Below are 10,525 nucleotides of genomic sequence, written 5' to 3'. Positions count from 1 at the left end.
GAGCGCAGCTCACCTGTTGTTTTTCTTTCTTTTGCAGATGCAGATGCTCCGAGCGGCGATTTCAACAGAGTGCCTCACGGGATCGTGTGGATGAAAGGAGCATTGGTGAGTATGCCGCGACGCTGCTGCTGACAGTGCAGCGCTGTAACAGATGTTTTCTTTTCCTCACAGGTGCGGCGACTCCCCGATGAAAGCGACGACTTATTGTGTGGCTCCTGTTCTAATCTGCTTTTCCTCTTCTCTTTTGCAGGTTCGGTTCACCGAGAACAAGATGGATGTAGCTGTAGACTGGATGCTGAGCTGCAGGCACGGTGAGCGTTACGCTGCAGAGATGCAGAATAACGCGAAGCGTGTGCTGCTCTTCGGGCGTGGTTGAAATAGCCACCATAAAGTAGTTCCCAGGTAAAATAGTTCCAGTACCACACCCAAGAAAAATACTCCCTGGAAGAAAGTAATCCCTTCAAGGCCTCACGATGGCCTGTACATGATTTCTCTACAGGATTTCCTGCTTAGTTTAAAAAAAAGGAACTATGAGCCTGGCGCCAATGGCGCCAGAACTGAGTCCATAAAGCCCCTAGGCGGTCCCTTGAGCCTCCCTGAGTTCTCATGGGTGCCTGTACTCTGGGCAGATGGGTCTGCTCCTGATGTCTGAGGGCAGGCATTGTGACAGTAACAAAGAGCCCTATAGTTTGTGTAACCAATAGAGTGTCGAGTATTAGTGTGACACGGAAGATGACTTGCACTTGGGATGGGCTTAGTTGCCCACCTGACACTAGAGACCCAATCACTTCCACTGTCAGTATGGAACGTATATTTAGATGTTCCCTGTAACCCTATCACATTCCCAAGTAGGTTTTTGTAGTTTGTCACGTAGTGTCACATCACTTATGATGAGGTTTGACTATAAAAGTTGTGTTTTTATAATATGCGCTGAGAGAAATCGAACGAATGTCCGTTGATGTCCGTTGTAATTCACTGTTTTAGACAAATGCAAATAAAACAGACCAAGTTTTGCCAACTTCCTGAGTCGGTTTTGATTATTGACATTTGAGTACATTCTGCATCCCCATCCATCTCTGAGTATTGCTACCTCGTCTCAAAGGGCCCTAGGTCTATGGGTTCAAGCGCAACGGCCGTCCAAAGTGTTCACAGCAGGTGCAGCGCTCATAGACATCTTGCAGGTGGCAGACTGGTTGAGCAACAGCTCATTTAAGACTTTTTACTTCAAATCAGTCTTATCAGTGGCAAGAACAGTGATGCAGAGCTTTGAACAAGCATAATGCTCGCCTGCGGTCTTGATTTAGAATGAAGATTACCTAGGCTTACAGCACAGGGAGTCTTGATTCTATTAAAGAAACAGAGGCGAGCATTACTTTTCTGCCCAGCGCATGCACTGTAATGTATCATTGCACTAATGATGTACATTTCCCTCTATAGCTACAGGGTAGTGCATTCTCCCTCCCTAACAGTGTTGTTGCTGCTTTGACAGGCGATGACGAGAAAAACGGCTGAGAAGTAACTGACGCTAGGAACTGTCACATGGATCCTTGTCGTGGGGAAGGATCTTAGTTGTGTTGGAAGATTCGAACCTGAGGTGGTTTATCAGGGTCGCTGTTGACTTTCGAGTTTTGTTACCAAAGGTGTGACACACATGGATCAGTTCAGAGCATCCAAAGGAGAGGCAGAGTCATACACAGGAAGTAGCTAAAGGGCTACAGAGACAGGAAGTGTAAAGGACTACACAAATGGACAAAAGATAGCGAGCAAAAGATTGTTTGAAAAAGAAAACACATATTTTGTTCACTTTCAGTTTTAAGTGTTGAAACTGCTGTAGAGTGAGTTAAAGCATAATGCGTGCCTCCATGCCTTTAATAGAATCAAGACTCCCTGTGCTGTAAGCCTAGGTAATCTTCATTCGGGTGGGGTATACACCATGCCATTTTGACTAACATAGTGAACTTGTTATTGGCAAAAAGGATCAAATACAGATATTCTTTCGAGGAAGGGGCAAATTATGTTGTACATATTAACATGTTGGGAGCGGGAACGTCCATCAGTGGATCTCTGTGTCATGATGATAATGATGTAGTGACCTGCTGGGCGGAGCGAGCCAGCAAACACACATGCATCCAAGATGAGGTGTGTAGCGAGAGATGAACAGGTGCATTGGAGCTGCTGTTTGTCTTTCCTGCTACCCACATTAGAGTTAAGTTTCCATGCGTTGGTGCCACATGTTGAGTATATTTAAGAAATATTTGAACGTATTAAGTTGAGGCTGGTGTGCCGTTAAGAGCGTTCACATAGGTATTTGTTTAATTTGGTACAGGATATCAGTGTAGCATATTGGCGAGTGACGAAGGATGCAGTAACACAGACTTGTTTAACGTTCAAAGAGCCACAGCACTACCTCAATTTCTAGAAACCCCATACAAGACCATTTTCCCGTTGGCAAAATGGATCCCGGTCTTCAAGACAAATGTCGAAGCATTCAGTAGAATTGACTTAGCAGCCAAAGGGAAGAAGTCCCTGCTTCTGAATGCATAAGAAGTGGAAGGCAAATGCATCATTGGAAGGTTAAAGCATGAGCCTATCCCAAGCCCGCAGTTGATGACAGTGCTGACAATGTCTTTCAAGAAGCAGTGCCTGACAAAGAGGTTCAACAACACTGAAAAATTTGCTATCACAGAAACACGCAGTCAATTATCAGGTGTGCCTGTCGATGACTGCGTAGTTACATTAAGAGGATTAGTGGTGTTGTGTAGTATACATGTTGTCCTATCCTGCTGGCCATCTATGAATGCTGACGGAATGTTGGTGCATGGAGTGATTGACATCTCAACAGAATGTTGATGAGTGTTTGCCTGTATCAGTTGGGGGCCTGAGCCGGAGTGCAAGAGGATGGTCGGAGGGTGGTCTCTTATGTAAATACTAAAGAGTAACTTGAACAATAGTGCTAGTGTATATATGTATAATAAAGCATACTTGGCCTTCATACTAAGTGGCTCACAGCTGGTCTGTGTCTGGACTACCTCTATGCCCACCCGGTTACAACAAGGAGCCACTTGAAACTTCAAAAACGACTCCAAAGACCTTATAGGAGACATGCTAATTGTTCATACCAACAGCAGCAACACCCAGGGTCCGATGTATTCAAGAAAAGATCTCTTCTTAGCAAAGCTCTCCAAATATCAAAAGGTGTGGAGGAGACTACCTCTGCCAGCAACCCCAACACAAAGGTACAGGCAGGAATAACTACCATAGACCAAAAACTCACAAAAGTGGGCAAAACTTTGTTGAACATCATAGGGGGAAACAGCGAAAAAGACAGCTACGGCAATGATGTTCCCAATTGGTGCTACTCCATGTGCCCCACCAAAGTGAACAAGTGCTCTAACTGCAAGACAGTTGGACTTTTTGTGAAAGTGTGAAGGCCAAGTTTCTGCAACACTGTGACGGCATTGTCCAGCAAATTCACATCAAGAGTCCCATGAGCAGTGACAGAAACACTGTTCTGTCTGTGCATGCTCTGAACTCTACCAGAAAATCTAATCTGCAAAGCTTTGTGAAAGTTGGCAACAGTGATGGCGGTTTCTGGATGCAGAATATTTTAGGAATAAATTCCTGCCTTACATCCCGAGTCGAGCTTTGCAGTCAGCTAACGCCTGTCTGCTGACTGTCCCTCCAATGAGGTTTAGCCATATTGGCGACCGCTCTTTTTCAGTGGCCGCTGCAATTCTCTGGAACGCCCTCCCTTTTTTGCTTGGAGCTACCCCTGTTCACCTTGCATTTCATAAAGCTCTTAAAATACTCCTTTTTAGGCTATTTCCTTCGCTGTCCTACGGGGAAGCACCAAGATGCCTTTGGGCGAACTTTGCGCTTAATTATTAAAATTAAATTCAATCCAATCCAATCCAACCTTACACTGCCAAACAATCCTGTGGTCCTTATTTAGCAGTGTACCGTACAAGTATGAATCATTGTTCTTCCCACAATTAAAAAAAACTTTAAGGTTAACACGAGGACCAATGCCCTTAACTAAGCACAGGGGCTGCACAATAGTAAGTGGCAGACACTTGCAGGACGGATCTTGGCATTGCCTACCAACACCCATGGGTCCTTTATTCTATTTATGTCTGTCATAAATCATAAATTAGGTCCACATACAACCTCACCTTGAAAAAACATCCAAATATATTCTTCCAGCAAACAAAAAAGGATAAGATAAAGGAAGCGGTTCAAGGATTAGCATAGAAGGAAGGATAAAACGTTCCTGCTCCACCGTGGTGTAGCAAGCTGCTGTAGCAACATATCACCCCTCCTTTCATTATTTAGAAGTTCTCCAGTCCTCTGAGAGGACGATTGTGTAATAAGCCGGGGCATGGGGTGTTTCAGGTCTCTCAGCAGGCATTTTATACTTGCCATTTCGGCCTTCTTCGTTTTTTAGGGTCTTCTGTTCCCCCTGGTGTTCCGTAACATGCCTCTTGAGTGCTTTGGCTTTAGTTGGCAAGGGTGGGAATCTAGCACATGAACAGCATTCAATGAGGCTTGGGATTTTACTTCTTTTGGTTGGTTATGTAGAGGAGGAGCCAAGTACCTCTATCAGAAGTCCCGCCCCCATTCTGCCTACATGTTGGCAGCCGGAAATTGCGACATGCGCAAAGCCAATAATGGTACTGATGCCACGAAGAGTCCTTGAAACAAGGTATCCATTGAGAAAACCCTAGATGTATCCACAGAGGAATGATGGTCTTCTGAAGGAAATTCTAGAAGAAGTGTGAAGATGAGTGAAAGAGAAGACTAGTGACATCACAAGAAGCAGAAATGACGCACCCAGAAGAGATGCCAATGAAGAAAGAATATAGACTTTATAGAATCTGATGACGAAGTAGCGAAGTAAGCAACATTTCAGGAGCGAAATGAAGATTGCACATGCGGAGAAGCACTGAAGAAAATGCAGAACCAGTTCACAAATGTACAGACCCTGTAACTTGAGTAGACAAAGTAATCATGAGGCTGGTTACGTAGTGATTACTTTGCAGGGGGTGCCGCCAATCTATATATATATAGGAATGTATAGAATCTGGATGTTCCACGATGCACTTTAGAAGAATTGGACCCTGTGAATGAAAGGGCTAGAAGTGTGGAGCAGTTGAATAAAATAGCTGACGGCGAGGATTCAAGATGGCTTGCTTGGCCCAGTGAAGATTGCATGTGCGAAGAAGCACTGAAGAAAATGCAAAACCAGCTCACAAATGTACAGATGCAGTAACGCAAGTAGACGAAGTAATCATGAAGCTGGCTACATAGTGATTTGATTGCAGGCGTGCCGCCAATGTGTATATATATGTACATATATATATATATTTATATATAGGAATGTATAGATTGTGGCACAGTTGAATAAAATAGCTGACGGTGAATGAAGATTGGAGAGGGCCTGGCTGTCCTGGCCCAGTGTCAGGAGTCGGGCCACCAAGAGCCTGTTTATCTACTCGAGAAGATACAGTGAATGTGAGAAGCGAGCTGAGCTCCTGTTTGAGGTGTAACAGAAAAACACTATGAGTGTCAAGATTTCTTCATTTAATAGTATTTAATACACCGAAGGAGCTCAAAACATGGTCTGTAGTCACATGAAAATAGACTTTGGGGCGAGATACACAAAAATGATGATGGATGTTGGGCTAATTGGATGGGGAGGTATGACCAAAGCCAACCCCCCAGCACCTGGGGTACCAGCTTGCGTGATGCTATTGTGTGGAATATTCCAGAAGGGTACAAGCCTGCCAACCAATTGCCAACCAATTGTAGAGGGCCACGTAGTAAGGAGCCCTATAGTTTGAGAAGCCTATAGAACAGGCTTGTCCAACCTTTTTGAATGTGGGGCCGAAGTATTAACTTTTTGTCACCCAGTGGGCCGGTGAGCCAAAAGTCAACAACCTCACCCAAAGCAGTATATTAAAAAGCAATATTGTGTGACCTTTGACACAATAGCATCACAGGCAGTGATAGAAATGCAGTCCCAAAGATAGCTTTTGGTGTCATGGGCAGTGATCAAAGGTTAGTTGCTTGTGATTTCTTTCAGTGTCTATGTGTTAATATTTTTCTGAAATGGTGGGGGCGACCGAGCGTAGCGAGGGAGCTACAAGGATCTAGGGAGGGCTTGGGGGGGGGGGTTTCCCCCCCAAGATCTTTTTTTCAAATATGGGGTTGAAATGGTGCATTTTACAGCAGAAAAGGTGACCAAAAAGCCATAAGTTTACAATCAGTTCTAAAGGGGAACATGAAAATTCCATATCACCAACAGCAGAAAAGAACATTTTACAACACAACATATTTTAATGATCAATGTGTCCACAGTGTAAGACAGCACTGTCACTGATGTAACACATTGTCATGCTGGTTGTACCCAAAATATGCCTCTGTAGCAACTTGTCTATGCTGGCTGTTCCCAATTTAGGCCAGCATTGTCCTGTACAAAGCATGATTGATGCTGCCTGAGCATGTACAGTGTGCCCAATAAATATGGCAGCTTATCTCTGTAATATACATTACTTCTGTGGTGATGAAAAAAGCATAATTCAATTCAACAGATAAAATGTGGAAAAGCGATCACCCAAAGGTGGACCTAATTGAAGAAATGCAATGTGAGCACAATCTTAAAGTATGAAACCTAGCAAGCCTAGTGCACACTTTACCTTTTCTTTCTTTCACCAATAAATCGGGGGGAGAGCGCGAACGCAGTCCCCCACTACCAGAAATAATGCAGTCGCGTATCCCGTATTTGGGGACATAGCAGGGGTCAGCAAATCCGATGTGCAATTGGTAAGCCTCACCCTGGGAGATCTGCCCTTAAGATCAGATTCTCCCCTGCCAGCTAAGTATGAGTTGCATGCAAGAGGGCAGAGGTTGGGCCAGTTCTGAAAGCCCCGCTAAGCGAGGGTGAGAAGGCAGGCCCTGGCCCCTCCCTCCCCGGAAGCTCTGAGCGTCTGCAGAGCTGCCTGTCCCGTGTGCAGGGGGAAGCTCCGGCAGGCAGATCCCAGCAGAAGAGCAGATTGTAGCAGTTCCTTTCTCCCATCAGGCCCTGCTCGGCCCGAGATTTGTATAAATCGCAGGATGGTTCGAGCAGGCCTGTTGCAGTCTGCCCACTGGCCTGTCGGCCCCACACGGGCCCATGGCCCTCCTGAGCGGAGCTGCTCAGCGCTGGGCCCATAGGGGTGTCACGGTATTAGTTTTATGACGGTACAATAACCTTCTTGCCAAATGAGGGTATATCATGGTTATCGCGTTATAGCAGGTGGAGTTAACTAATCTTAACAAATATTTTCTAAAAGGTCATAAATTGTCAGATTTATCATCACAAACAAAACCATGCACTCAGGGCCAGAATTGGGCTTTTCAACATACTTTCCACTGAAATGCCACCCCTTGCTTGCACCAAACACAAACGCACGTGTGGAGAGGAGGGGGAGGTGGGGCCCTGCTGCGACTGGCAAAGCAAACTGAATAGCTTTTCTTAAGTGGTCATTTAGGCTTTTAGCTCCCCCACTGGCTACTGGTGAAGATGAACATGTTGCCATATTGATAATCTGCGTGGCACAGACCAATGGAGTCTGATGGTAGTATACGCTTGTGCGCATACACACACACACGCACTCTCTCTTTACGTTACAGCCTTTAGTTTACTTCTGGGCCAAAAGGTGTTCAGTAATCACGGACATGTTACCCTTTGGTATGGCAGCAGGGAATACCCACAGAGATGATTAAATTTCGCAGTGTGACTTATTATATGTAAATTCAATGATAGAACCAGGGAAATCCGCCATTGTCATATGTTTAGAAAACATTATCCATTATAAATATATAAACCCCAAAGCCGCCAACCCAAAGTCCCGGGAGGATAGCTCAGCGGCAACGTGGTTGCCTTGGAAGCAAGACGACACAAAGCAACACAGGTTCGATCCTTGGGTCCGCGCTTAGAAACCTCTGGGTGTTTAAGCACGTTATAAATACGCAACTAAGACAAAAACAATTACGCAACAAAATAAACAAAACCAATTTTTTAAACAGCGCCTCGATGCCCTGGGGCTGTGTGAGCGCTTTAAAAAAAATGTAAATAAAAAAAAGTAAACCCCTTTCCTTCTTGGCACTGTATTTATTCTTCCTATTGCTAACATGTTGATTTTGTGTCAGGCACGTGTGGTTTATGGAATGGCATTAAAAACTGCTCAAACTGAAACTACTTGGCAGACGGCAGATCCAACAGTGCAAGACCAAGACTGCACAGAACTTGCTTACTGCAGCCTTTCCAAATCAGATTGAAAAGCACACTTAATGGTATGAACGGTATACCGGTATAAACAATGTGCCGGTTATTATTGTTCAATTAAGTGGTTCACGGTATCTTTAACGGTATACCGTAATACCGTTGCATCCCTACCATTGACATCATCATAATCATCCTGGACCTCGACGCTCCACCACCCCTGAATCTCAGAGTTCTGCTCAATGACAATTCTAAAGCTTTGACATCTTTGCCGTAACCATATGCCGTGTTGTGTCAGCCGAGCCTGCACAGCGCCAAAGGCAAGTATTCCCTTGTCCGGGCCCAGAGGTCACTGAGTCTTCCAGTGCCATCCACTTGGCACGGCCTACTGTTCCCAGCGTTTTCTACCCGTAAATCAGCAACACTGCCAAACAGAACTGCATCATTGGGGCCCATTCATTGGGGCCCATGGCTGCTGCTCTCCGACTTGACCCCAGCCCAGCGCAAAGGCACCCATGCTCCTGGTCTGATGCTGAAAAGCCTGGCTCTGCTGAGATCCGAAAGACAAGAACTAAGGTATTTTGGGAACATAGTACTGAAAATAAGTTATACCTGTTGGGCTTGCCTGTTTTACTTTTATGATTGGGATTACTGCTGCATGGGTATTAAGCACGTTATAAATAAACTATCATATCATACATCACAGCAAGGTGTAGGACTGAATTGGCAAAGGGACTGGGCCTCCCATCTGCGATATGTCAAGCTCCCACCCCACCACCCATGTGGATCTGAATAAAATATGTGTAACCTTCATAAGCAACTTACAGAAACATTGGCAGGTGGTCCACTGAGGCACATTTGCAGGTTGCAGTGTGTTATTGGGGCACTACTAGGGTAACATATTGTGCGCTAGCCCTTGGTGTTCCTTTTCCCCGCCGCTTGTGCTTTGAGTCGGGGCAGCATTCTTCCTCCGCGTTTTGTTAAAAAAATGTGTTGGTCACATTGTTATTCTTATTCAGATCTCTGCTATGAACTGTGCACCAATCTGCGCCCAATGTTTTCAGCTCTGTGTCGTCCTGCTTCCAATTGTGCCTGAGCTGATACAGAAAATGGCATTTGTTCCGCATGTGTGTGTTTATACATTTTTCCCCCATCTGCCATAGTTAAGTGTAGTTTGCTGCTCAACCGTAGTATGTCCAAAAGGGTAGGGTCTTTCAGTCACCCTTTGTGCTGGCTCAGGCGCCAGAGAACTCGATGGGGTATGCCCGCCGTGCAACTGGTGTTCCAGTGAGGTTTCAGCTTGCTGTGTACACACGGTATTCCCCTTTCTTCTTTTCAGATGGCTATGCGCTTTAAAATGTGGTTGTCGTGTAATTTACGACCTGCCGTGTCGAGGGGTCACGCCTGCTTTCCCTCTGCTGTTCCAACACACAATGCTCCTGGCGGCATCAATTCTTTGCAGTTTCTGCCTGCGGCCGCTTATCTCCCAATGTGTTGTGGCCCCGTGTGTTCTTGCTTCCAAATGAAGCCCACATTGATTTTAGGAAGGCTCTTGAGCGTTTCAGCAGTGGTACGCAGAGGTGTCAGAGGGGTTGGATAAAGTCAGTCATCTGCGCGGGACCTCCAGCTGCCGTGGTTTCCTCACCCCCTCTGGCCTTATGAGATTCCATTTCCCTTTTCTGCAGGTGCCAGTATGCTGGTACTCCTTTCGCAGCATCCCTGGTCGCAGCCGGCAAAAGCGCCCAGCGTTTGATGTGCCTGCTGGGTTGACAAATTTATTTATTTCTGCAATGTTTGTCGGATATCCGACAAACATTGCATAAATAAACAAATTAACACGTTGTGGCTGAGGACTGTAACTACCTCTGTTGACCCCATGGGGTCACCAGAGGAAGTTACAGTTTTACGCACAGGCACATTTTCTTCTCAACAGTTGTTCAACATACGGCCTCGAGGGCCACATAAAATGGCTTGGAGGGCCGCATTGTGGCCGCGGGCCTTATGTTGGACAACCCTGCTATAGAATGTTGTGTATTAGTCTGACACGGAAGATGACTTGCACTTAGGATGGGCTTAGTTGCCCACCTGACCTTAGAGACCCAATCACGATCCCCATCCCTACATAAAGTATACTTAGATGTTCCCTTTAAGCTTATCACATCCCCTAGTAGTTTTTCTTATTTTACAAACGTAGTATGATGTCACGTATGATGAATTTTCAGAATAAAATTGTGTTTTTATGTGAAATCGTTGAGAGACTTG

General features: G+C 45.4%; 1 non-coding gene across 1 annotated transcript; it reads right to left on the bottom strand.

The window, feature by feature from the left end:
* Positions 1–6,720: 6,720 nt before the first annotated feature.
* Positions 6,721–6,882, bottom strand: LOC138568194 (U1 spliceosomal RNA). The gene has a single exon (XR_011302551.1). It is a non-coding gene; the product is annotated as a U1 spliceosomal RNA (small nuclear RNA).
* Positions 6,883–10,525: the final 3,643 nt, after the last annotated feature.

This window comes from Ambystoma mexicanum, chromosome 2p (assembly GCF_040938575.1).
Source record: "Ambystoma mexicanum isolate Mex_15411 chromosome 2p, UKY_AmexF1_1, whole genome shotgun sequence".
Classification (NCBI taxonomy): domain Eukaryota; kingdom Metazoa; phylum Chordata; class Amphibia; order Caudata; family Ambystomatidae; genus Ambystoma; species Ambystoma mexicanum.
This window is presented reverse-complemented; position numbering and strand designations above follow the sequence as displayed.